A 12,794-nucleotide genomic window follows, 5' to 3' on the forward strand; every position below is an offset into this window, starting at 1 on the left:
AGAGTTAGAACAGCCTCAAATGTACCCATGGATAGGTCAGTGTTTGCAGTAGAAGGTAAAGGAATGTGGTGTCTGTGTCGTTTGTCTTTTTGGTGATGTGGGAAAGTATTTTTCTTGCATTCAAGTTAGGTAGGGGTCTGAGATCTTTGGCTCTCTAGATGTTTTGGACTATTCTCATCAGCCGTTGCCTGCATAGTCCATGGTGAGGGAACCTATTGCGGTTTGTAGACCTTGTGCCTGAAAAAACGACTTACAGAAGGCAGCATCCCGTTGCGTGACCTGGTGTATGTCTTTTCTTCAGGGACACAGCCTGGAGTGAAGCCGGAAGAGAACGCTACAGCTGGTTGGGGTAAGTGGTGGTGTGGGGGAGGAGTTGGTGGGTCCGTGCAGCAGGAGGAGCCTGAGGGGGGTTTCTCCCGCCCCCGAAATAGACAGAGGAGCAAGGACACACGGGAGGAAAAATACTGACCTTGCGGGCTGTGGCTTCACAGCTGACCTCCACAAAGTTAGTCTTTTGTTTGCTGAGTTTAGACCCCAAATCGAGGGATCACAGGAGTTGTAGTACATTTCTGGAGAGCCACAGGTTTCAGGCTCCCGTGTTATGCCAAGTCAGAATAAGGACCTTTCTGAAGTTGCAGTTTTGTTACTTGCTTTGTCAGAAATAATTGTAGTTTATGTATTTTTGTACTTTATAACACTGCAGAATAAAGGTTTGGTTCTGAAAGATCTGCTTTCCTTGTTGCCTTATTCACCATGCTTTCCTACCATTGAACGAGCCAACTCATTATGAGCTGCGCCATACCATGTGTAATGCGCGTCCCCACAATACCCCACCACTTGTGGAGGGTTACATTGGTTGCTCCTTTTGTTGTCTCAGGTGATAGGTTTACTAATGTGTAGAGTTTGAGGCGTGTTTCAGGTCGTTTTCTACAGAAATGTTCACATGGAAACAAGGTTTATGTATTGCAATGCTTGTGTTAGGCTTAGCCGTTTCATTACAGGAGTAACTGACAAACGAAATCTTCGCTTCATTCATATCCCTTGGTCGACTGTCAAATTTATGGACGGCAAGGCACCTGAGCACCTGCCTTAGGAAAAATAGGGTGATTTGAGAATGTGCATGGCACCACTCTGTGTTTAGGACTTGCTACATACATACATACATCAGTCTGGCTGTCTTCTCACTTCCTTTGGCACCATTATCATAATGTTTCTGGCTGTTTGAACATCGGGTGAGCAGGTGCTCAGCCCACAGAGGGGTTGCTAGAGGGGCAGCTTGCATATTGGGCCGCCCCTTTGCGCCCATCTTCCCTTGCATTAGGCTTGCCTCCCCTCGCCTGAGGGGGGCAGAAAGGGTGGAAATAGCCGGGCCTGTCGAGGTACTTAAACAGCCTGGGCTGAGAGGGCCAGTTCTCTTACTAGCCCAGGCACCAGCAGCAGAAAGGAGTGCCTTTGTCGGAAGGAACATTTCAGCAGCCTCTTTCCAGCCCTTGCGCTTTCCAGGGCACGCAGCAGCCCTTCAAGGGGCCATTTGACTCAATCAAGGGAGTAGCAGAATTCGGTCACAAGGTATGAGTGCAGTGGATGGGTTAGGCGCTTTGGGCGCCTGCCTTTGCAGAGGGTACGAAGGCCCTCAGCATTTCCTCAACGGTGGGTTTGTTATATGCAGGTTCTGGAACGGGTCCTGGGAGCCGGCATGGGTTGGATATTGTTGGAATGCTTGTCTGGGAATTTTGCAAAAGCCACTCACAAGGTTTGGTGGGTAAATGGTTGCGCATATTTTTAAGAATGTTACTAATTGCATGGACCGGGAGACCCCTCTCTATGGGGTTATGTGCGGGGTACATACCACGAGGTATTTTTTCATGGTAAAACTGTGCGTCACCGGCATGTAGGCCGCGCAATGTTTTGGCTTCTGGGCGGTCGCTTTACTGCCAAAAAATTGTGGTGTCTCGCCGTGTTGGCCGTTCCACCGAGATTGTGTTATTATTTGAAAGAGGGTGGGGTTTTGTACTGAAACATGTGGGGTTGCTTTGCCGCCAAGTTTGGGGTATTGTATGCTAAATTGGGGGTCATGCAAAGATAAGTGGGCCATGCCAGCAGGAAACTCTTTTGTGTAGTTTAATAAAAGAGAATGGCAGTTTACGCGCCACAAGTCTGCATTTGTCTGTACTTGGCCGGGGGCAATGAATAGGTGGTGCAATTGGGGAAATGCATGCCTCAGAGGGTTGCCGCACCATGTTGTCCTTTGCAGATTGAAGGTATTTTTTTGCATTTTAAGGCATTTTGATTTATGTTGCAGCAGACCGCTGCCGTGTCATGTGGGGATCTGCTATCCGAGGAGACAACCCCTCCTTCCACCCCCCACCCAACCCCCCCATGAATTTACGGGTCTGTAACAATGCGTCACTGAAGAGGGCGCATTGCGAACAGCATCCACGACCCAAGAAGGGAAATGGTTACTGATTTAAAAGATCATTTTAAAGCTGCATGTGATCGTTTAAAATTATTATTTCAAACCAAACAAATAACATACAGATATTGTGCAGCATTTCCAATGATGCATCAGCTTGTTTGCCTGTTTAAACCCCCACCCCCATCCTATTCCAATTACTTTGCCTCCTTATGATGAATGAATGTACTTGAACTTCACACTGTGTCTCTATCCTTCTGATTGTGACGGCATGTGTCTCTGTACTCGGGTATTGTCCTGTGTAAGTGGAGTCAGATCCTGTATCAATTGTTTCCAGGCTATTAAATGTATGTTTTGTTCCTCCTGGCCGGGACGGGAGGCCTCCTGCCATACCGCAGTTTCTGCTAGTACCCATTTCTGGAGATCTCTCAGCCACACGCCTATCTCGCGGCCATGCCGAGCTTTCCACCCCATTGCTATCCTATGTTTTGCTAGAATGTATGGTAGATCTCTGTTTACTCACATGTCTGACCTGCTTTGGTCTCGGAATTTTTTTTTAACAAGCACGCTTTGGGGGAGACTGAGGCCCAGAACATATGCATCAGGTCTGCATTGATCTGGCCACATGGACAGGCTTGATCTGTTGGGTTACCAAATTTTGCAATCTTCTCTGGAGTTAAGTATGCTCTGTGAGTGACATATAACTGGATCAACTGTAGTTTTGCATTTCTGGACACTTATGGTAACCCATGGTTCTACTGCAGCAGAGTCCGACAGCTATTCTTGCTAATCTGCTTCCCAACATTGCTGCGTCTGTCTGGACTTGCCGTCAGCCTCCCTGTTCATATGGTCTGTAATTTCTCCAATGACATCCTACACCTCGAATTGTGCCATAGGAAGCTCCGGCAGATAGTGTTGTGTCTTGAAGAAGGCCTTGGGAATATTAAATGGAACATTCGTAAAATAATGAAGCAGCCTTGGGTGCACTACCGTTTTCAACAATGTGGCCCTCCCCCTCAATGAAAGCCGCAGCTTGGCCCAAAATTTCATGGAGTACTCCCCCTCATTTGGGGCCGTGACCTAAGACATGATGGGCGTGGCCCAAATGGTGGGCGGGGCCTAAATGCGACATGGTAAAACTGGTCGGGCCTACATTACTAAGTACATATTGTGTAGCAGACTGCTTGCTACATGGCTTAAAGTATAACAAATCAAAGCTCAAGGTGATTATTTATTGGACCCTTAACTGGGCTGTTGACAAAAGGATAGGTGTTGAGGTACATTAACAGGTGCATTCAAATGTGTAAACAATTAATTGACAATTTCCCAGAACCCCACATAATCTTCAAGGTAGTCCTTCTTTGCATGAGCTTGCTCGCAGTGTGTTTCCTCAGCTGTTCGTCTCCCTTTTGCCAGCCAGCTTTTCACAAAGGACAATGGCTTAAATGCTTTTACTGGAGGGACATTAAGTTTCAGCCATAAGCATGAGGGAATAGTGGCCACATGGAGGGATGCTCGGCTTGGCGAAGCAATTAAATTCATGGTGCTGAAGCCCCTTTCACAATCTGCATTACTTGCGGGCAACGTTTCCATGCAAGCAACCAAAGCCCTAAATGCTTCAGGGCACCTTTTTCCACCAAAGTCCTTAAAATCCCTAAAGGCATGGATGGTGTCTCTGATTGGGAGTTGAAATTTCATACAGTCTCTGAATCTCATTTTCACCATAAAGTACAATGTCTTCATCATTCGGTAAATTCTTTGCATCCAAGAGACTGAAACTGGCTACAAGTTCTTTATCCAAGTCTGGAGCACACCTTTTGGCAAGGTTAACTGAAAGACTTTGATAAAATTGCTTGTCATTCAGAGACACAGAGTTTGCCCTTCCCTGGGAAATATGAACGCCCTTGAAGTGTCCACAATCAACTGCACTCTGAGCAGTAGAAGCAGACTCCCCCGGAGATTCTTTCATCGCAAAGAATCTCCGGACTTGCCCCTCCAAGAGTCTGAGTGCATTCACAATTGTGATATCCCGGCTCTGAAGAGCCAGAGATAAGTCTTTCAGATCTTGAAGGGCATCGCACATAAGCCCTAAATCTTTCACAAAAGAGTTGGAGGTAAGCTTCTTAAGCAGACCGTCATATTTGCTTCTGTCCCTTGTGGGTCTTGAGAGATCCTTAACAGCTTCTCCGAAATACTTACACAAAGCAGGGAAGCAGTTCCAAACGGCTTGAACCGTCTTATAACTTGATGCAACCCATTGTGTGTCCAGCATCTTCCTTATCTTCTGCAGCTGCAAACCCAGATCACTGGCAGCCATTTGTAGCTGTCTTGTGTTTTTTGGTGACATGTTATATGTGGCATATAAAGAGTCCATGAACATTTTAAAATGATTGGCCCCACCGACCTCATCAATAGTGTCTCCAACGGCCAGTTCAAGGCGGTGAGCTAGACAATGCCACGATAACACAAGATTTGGGAATTCCGCTCGCAATAATGTTATCACCCCCCCTTTGCTACCAAACATTACAGCTGCACCATCCGAACAAATAGCAATCCAGATCTCATGCAACAGGGTCTTTGTGAAGCCAACATTCTCAAAATACCCCAGCAGAGCTTCCTTTATGGCCAAGGCATTTGTCTCTTGGAGCTCCACTAGACCAAAGAAAATGGTGACTGGTTTACAATGACCCCAAAAAGACCCTGCAGATAAATAATCAAAGTTGATTTGTTGCTGACAGTGGCGCTCTCGTCCACAAACAGACATCTTTGGCTTGTGTTCTCTGATATAACACACTAACTTCTTTTGCATTTCTGATGCAATATGTCTCACTATCTCTGTTGCAGTAACATTACTGCGCAACACACGACCCATTTCAACACCATTCACCTCCTGGAGGTCCGCCAAATCAGGGTGATCTGTGAATGGCCGATTCTTTTTGGTCAGGTAGAAAACAGTGTGAAACACTCTGCATGTGCTTTCCAAATGTTTGCCACTGCTTTGCTGCATGGCTTCTGTCAAGTGGTTCTTTTTTTGCGCTGTTACAATGTCTTGTGATGGCTTATGTGCACCACTTGACTTGCGCTCCATAATTTTCTTGCGGAGCTGCTTCTGCCAGCATGTTTGCCAAAACCTGAAGGACCCACCTTTCCATCGGCCCATTCCATGCTTATGCGCAAACCTTCCCCACAGGAGTGCAGGATAAGCCACCTGTTGCTTTCACATCCCTAAGCACAGAGCATCCAATGTGACCTGAAGCCAGAAAAATCTATTCATATTCCCCTTTAAAATAGCACCATTGCTGCTCGCTCCAGCAATCAGGGGTTAGAAGAGGCTCTTCTGGCACAGGCTGCAGTGTAACGGGAGATGCACTGGAGCTACTGGCCTCCTTAGCGCAAGAATCCTGGCATATTTCTGGTGCCTCACTTCTCGAATTGACTGGGCAAGAAAATGTGGTTTACTGCACTGAACCTAGCTTATATATAAATTACTATATATTATTGCAGTGACAAAGGCAGTATTCTAATTTGGTTTGTAAATAAACCTAACAACCACTAAGATGGATTCAAAGCCTTCCTGTATCATAAGATGTGATATCCGACAACTTGCCATTCCTAACCTGAGATCCATCCTGTAACATGAGATGGGATATCTCAATGCTTCGAATAGCAAACCTGAGACCCTTCCTATAACATAACATGAGATGTGATATCCAACTCCTTCTAATACCAAACGTGAGACCCTTCCTATAACAGGAGATGTGATATCCAGCTCCTTCTAATACCAAACCTGAGACCCTTCCTATAACATGAGATGTGATATCCAACCCCTAATTCCAAACCTGAGACCCTTCCCATAGCCCGAGATGTGAAATCTCACTCCTTCCCATTCCAAACATGAGACCCTTCCCATAGCATGCAATGTGATATCCTCTTCCTACCGCAGCACGTTTGTTCCCTCGCAATGCAAAGGAACGAACAGCAGAACGGTTGGAACTGGAAATAATACATGAAAGAAAATGCATGCGAGGGATTCAGTTTTCCCCAATACAAATGTTTCTTGTTTCTTTTCCCCATCCAAACTAACAGCAGAAAGTTTGGATGGAGAAAAGAAACAAACATTTGGAATGGGGAAAACAGAAAATATACTGAAGAAAATGCATGCAAGGGTCCCAGGCACCAACATCACCCATCCAATAGGACAGCCGCAGTCCTCTTCCAAATCAACTCAGACCGCAACAAAGGGCTGAACCCACACAAAGGAATGTACCCCAAGTTACACAACGAATTATTAAATAATGACGTACCAAACCTAAATCACGTTTCCCATGTATCCCACATCTAAACATTGCATTAAATATCTCCCCAAATTCTGTCCATGTAGGTTAGCATCCAGTAAACCCCAAAACCTTAACCATCCCACCCAAAAAATCAGACCATCCCCATCCATGACCCCATGCTGGGGCGGTGGGAGAGAGTGCACAAAGGAAGGGGAAAGAAGAGGCGTTGGGAAGAGAAAGACCGGGGAGGCAGCGGATGCATGAAGGGCAGAGAGGAGAGGAGGAAATACAAGGACGTGGGTGGGACACTAAAGGATGGGGAGACGGGCGAGTACAGTGGCACAGAGACACCTATCAAAGAAAGGAAAGGAACTTGAGGAAATACAGACATGCAGAGAGACAATGATACATGGAGAGGGGCCAAATGTATGAGAAATCAACTTATTCCATAAATAAACGGACTCGTCCAAACATCATCTAAGTAAAAACATTACCAAACATGGCATACAGACACATGAATTGCATCATTTAGGTTATTTGTATTAGCAATGTGTCTCTGTTAACCGCCCTTTTTCCATCAAGTTCAGATGCACAAATAAACAACATGTTTTAACTGGCTTCATGTTCCAAGATTTTGGCCCAAAGAAGTGGCCACGGTGCTCTCAAACATCTCTTTGGTGGAGGAAGGTGTGGACTGACACAGGAACTGTCCCTGTTTGCGTTCACCAAACCACTGAAGTCCCCCTTTGAAAGAAACTCTTACATTTCCAATCCCAGCCTCACAAAGCGCTGCCAGATAATCTTAAATATTCTAGTCCTGCACCAGCAACCTTTATTCTCATGGAGTCGAGTCACATACTGATGGCTGTACGAGTGTACCTTAGTCCTGGTTAGTGACGTGATGTACAAAACTACTTGTTTTACACTTTCTCGTGCCAATTGATGTGGCAAAAGGAAGGAAGCTCTATGAGGTGGTGGCCTGACAACATAGACCACCAGGCACCAGCCAAGGCAGTTGGTTGGGACTGGCAAGTAAGGTGGCAGCCTGGGTGAAGTATCTTAGATGATGCTGGATTAGCTCTCCTACCCAGCCCTCTGAGATTGATGTACAAACTCTGTTCCCACTTTTCCCCCCACTTTGCATTCAGATACAATAAGGAAATGGGGCAGTTGATACATATTTTTCTCCTCAACAGAGCATTAAAAACTAAGTGATCAGTGGTAGATCACAAAAGAGACAGCAGAGGGTAGGTAATTGGGAGGGACAGGGCAGTCCCTAAATAAGTGCAAATATTGGGTAATTATAGCTGTTGGAAGATAGTTCAGGGGAAACGTGCTCACCTTGTATGCAAAATGACGGGGAGCAACACAGGTTCGAACCCCGGGTCCGCGCTTAGAAACCTCCGGGTATTAAGCACGTTATAAATAACCAATTACATTGAAAGAAAGAATGCATCATAAGCCCCATGCTGTGGAAAACAATGCCTACATACAGACAACCTTATCATTAATTTTCCTTGACTGCCATTTGAGTCTCCATATTAAAGCTGCAAAACCCAGAGCAGATTTGTTAAGAATTCCATTAACTTGCACACTAGCATGGGACAAATAAAGCTTAAATTATACCCCAGACCCCCACGTCGCTTATGATTTATAGCAATTTACAGAGGGGTATGGGAAGGGTGACCAGATTTCCAAAACGAAAAACTGGGACGACCAACAACATAAGAGGGACTACCCCATCGCTGCCCACCAATTACCGCCACTACACCAACACGCCCCCACAACCACCACCGAATTCTATTTCCAGCACTTCTCCTTTCTATAAACTGTATAGTATCTCATTTGTGCTGTTTTGTCAGTGAATCTTGGCATTTGAATTCATAACAGGCGTTGGCTCTGATTGATATTACATGGCTTGCTGTACACTGTGGTACAGTCCGTAAGTGTTTTGACTTGTACCTGAAAGGTTGGGGGTTCGAGCCAACCCTCCGACTTCAAAATTCTGAAAGTTTCGTGAAAAAATGGCAATTATAATGACTGTAGCCACCCAACACTGCAAACCCCGGACAGGGTTTCTAAAATGCAAAAACCACCAGGATGGAGGGTGATAAACCGGGACGTCTGGTCACCCTAGGTATGGGGAGGGGAAAAAGACAGAGATAACGCAAGCAGGAGTGAGGGGGAAGAGGTGGAACGAGAGAGAATGAGAGTGAGGGAGAGGAGAAAGAGGGACAGAGCGGAAGGGAAGGACATTGGAGAAGATAAACAAGGAAGGGGAAACTTACCTCGTGATTTTCTCCTTCTCTCGTCGGGTCGTCGCAGGATCCAATGTGCGGCTGTGTGCCAAAGGCAAGCAGGTAAGGACCGACCGTCCCAAACCTATGGCGCACTTCAACTCCTCGCGCCTCTGTGACGTGACTTCATCTGACAAACCCTTGCGAGGGGTTGCCAGAGGAAGTCACATCACCATTTCCAACGACGTGATGCCCTTGGCAGGAGGCAGCTCAGCTGTGAGTGGCAGAAATGTCTGCCAGTCACAGCGTCGCTCAAGCTGTGACTGGCTGACACTTCTGCCAGTCACAGCTTTGCCTTGTCTGACTCTGTGCGCTGCCGGCGCCTGTGGCCTGACCTCTTCATGGGCGGCTGACCGCCAACTGGCGGGCTCATCTCCCGCCGCCTCTGTGGTGGGAGATGCACCCGCCGTGGCTTGGTGGGCATCGGGGGGGCCCCGGCTCAGTCTCACTTTTTGGAGACTGCGGGGGCCTTGCCCACTTAAAGCCCTGGAGTTCTCTATTTTATTCAACGTGTCCTGTACGTGTCCTGTACGTGTTCTATCTTAGGGTCGTTGAAGATGTCTACTCCCAGGTATCTGAATGTGTCAACTTCCCATTTGATCGGTAACTTTGGTAACCCGCCCTCAGTCCTACTCCTGTACCCTGCTAGGGGGAACAAGCTTGACTTCTGTGCATTTATTGTAATACCAAACCGGACCGCATAGCATTCCAATACTTCTAATATGTATTCTAAATTGGTCTCTGGCTGTTGTAGGTAAAGCAACATATCATCCACATACAGGGAGATAAAGTGCGTGGTGCCCAGTATTCTTATGCAGGCCTCCTGAAATTCCTTCCGTATATATATCGCCAGTGGCTCCAAGGCCAACATAAATAACATGGGAGACCAAGGGCAGCCCTGCCTTGTGCCTTTACTCAACCTCCTTTGCTCTGATATAACAGAGCCGGTCTTGACTGTTGCCATTGGGTTGCTATATAATAGCTTAACCCACTTGATATAAGTGGGGCCCATGCCAAAACCTTTCAAAACTGCCAGCAGCCACGGCCACCGAACCGAGTCAAAGGGCTTGACTGCATCCAGCGAGGTCACTGCTAGAAGCTGGGAGCTATTTTGGGTCTTTTCTATCATGTGGTGCAGCCGTCTTAGGTTACACCTGATATTCCTATTGGGGACGTAACCCGATTGGTCTGTATGTACGAGTTTGTGAATTACTGGTTTCAACCTGTTAGCCATCAGAGCCGTCAGAATATTTCCATCCTGGTTTAGCAGCAAGAGGGGTCTGTAAAAGCCGCTATCGGGTTTGTTGGCCTTCAATAATGGAACTACAATTGATTGTCTTAATGACAGCGGCAGAATGCCTTTATCTAGTGCTTCATTCATCATTGCCAACAAGGGCGTGATCTCTGCCATGAACTCTTTATAGAACTCACTCGGCAAACCATCTGCTCCTGGCGCCTTCCCTGTTGGCAACCCTCTTATGGTGTGTTCCAACTCTTCTTGGGATATGGGGGCTTTGAGCCTGTCTGCTTCTTCTGCGTATAACTGTGGAAGATCTATCGACGCCAAGGCTTCCTCGATTTCTGATTCTTGGGTTTCTGTTGTCTCTTCGTATAGTATCTTATAGAAATCATAAACTATTATTTATGTCCCGTTGTTGTGTCTCGCAGATCTCCCCGCTCTTAGCTGTGATTGCCCGAATTGCGCTGCGTTTGTTTTCATTTTTATACAACCAGGCTAACAAGCATCCCGGTTTGTCCCAATCGGCGTGCTGTCTTTCCACAGATCTCCTATAACAACTTGGTTTGCTCGTTCTGTCCCAATGTGCTAAGCACTCTTGCTGGAGTGCAAGCGTTTCTTGGGCACTGCCACTAGGTGAATCTCGGTAACCATCTATGGCTTCTAATTTGATCTCTGCCTTCCGTAAATCATTCTCTATGCGGCTTGGACCCCATTCGTTTTAGCAATCGCAGTCCCCCTGATCACTACCTTGAAAGCCTCCCATCACGTGCCCGCTGATTCTACACTTCCTGTGTTATGCATCAAATACTCCTGCACCCCTTCCCTCAATTGTCCACCTAATGCTTTGTCCCTTAGGGCCTTACTCCTGAGTCTCCATGTCGGGATGCATGTTCTCGTGGTGGACTCCCGCCACGTAGTCCCCAACAGGGCATGATCTGACAGCACCCTTGCTTTGTATTCTGCCTCCTTGAATTCATGACAGCGTCCTGTCCCGAAAAACGTTATCTATCCTAGTGTGCAAGTCCTGGGGCTCTGTGTAATACGAATACTCTCGGGCATGTGGGTGAAGGGATCGCCATACGTCTGTCAGTTTAAACGCTTGCAACAATGTGGACAGGGCTTTAGCGGGAGGGGTCGGGTGCATTAATTTATCCTCTGATCTGTCCAGTATAGGATTGAGTGTACAGTTAGTCTCCACCCCATATCAATATCCCATCTATGTGTGGGCCTATTAGTGGGTATCTTGATTTGGTGCGTATGTGTTAACAATAAAAAAATTCTGTGTTTAACCTGTCCCCGTAATACCACCATCCTGCCCTGCTTATCTCGGAAAGTTTCAATCACTCTTAAAGGCACCGTCAGTGCCACCCATACAACCACGCCCCTGGAATAAGCAGAGTATGACGAGCTCAGCATCGTACCTCGCAATTTTTGAGGAAGTGCACTTTGTTTCTCCCGTGTGAGATGAGGTTCCTGCAGGAGCGCAATTTCAATTTTCTGCAGTCTTAAATAAGTTATAATTCCATTATGCTTAATATAACTGTTGAGACCCCTGACATTCCCCAAGATATTATTCTAAATTCCCCCATCGCACTTAACCCTTCTACTATGTGTCAACGGTATCCTGTTCAAATGCTGCATATACAGTGTAAACTTATAGACTAACCCCTATCTACCCCAAATCCCTTTCCCTCCCCAACAATTGCCCAGTTCAATTCCTTGTGCTGAGGCCTCACCACTTCCGGGGTCTTGTCCCGGTGCATGGGCGCAGTAGGCGGATACGAAACTGTCAGTATCCGAACAAACTGATCCACTCTTAGGTGTAGGACGTTTTGCGTGGTACGATCTTATGGAAGCGCCACATTGTTGACGCTTGCATTTTGCCGACTTTTGTTTCCTGAGGCTTCCTGCTTGTAAGTCTCGCTGCCTCACAGTGAGCTTGATCTCCAGAGTGCATCTACGTGGCTCCACTCGGGCTAGCTTCTGTTACCCTTGGGAAATTTTGGGTCGATCCAATCATTTACGCAGTCCTGGTTATCAAAGAAAATTGCACGACCCTTGTGGATCACTTTTAGTCTAGCTGGATATAACAGCATGTACTTTAAATTAGCCACCTGTAGTCTTTTTTTCACCAATATATAGTTCATCCGCAGTTTCTGCACCTGTAGGTTATAGTCTGGATATGCTGTTATTGTGGCCGATGCTCACTGAATCGTTCCTCCTTTGCGGAAGTATTCGAGGATCTTTTCTCTGTTGTGGTGGTTTCCTCATCAAGGACCTATGCTCCCTTTCAACCGTGAAGCCCTGAGTGAGGGCCCCTGGATGATCTGTTGCCTTTTCTGCCTCCAGCTCCTCTGCCAACAGCTGCTTCTACCAGTCGTATCGATGTCTGTGCTTATTGGTATTTTCTTGTTGCCTTTATCCTGATGATTGAGTCCTTTAGTGGCAAATTGCTGTGACTAGCCCCCGGCCTGTGCTTGTCTTTGCTGCAGGGATCTGGATTACGCTAAGCAGGTCAGCTCCGTATTTCTCTGTCCCACTGCAGCTTAGCAGGCAGCTGACAGGTG

This window comes from Ambystoma mexicanum, chromosome 12, assembly GCF_040938575.1.
Source record: "Ambystoma mexicanum isolate Mex_15411 chromosome 12, UKY_AmexF1_1, whole genome shotgun sequence".
NCBI lineage: Eukaryota > Metazoa > Chordata > Amphibia > Caudata > Ambystomatidae > Ambystoma > Ambystoma mexicanum.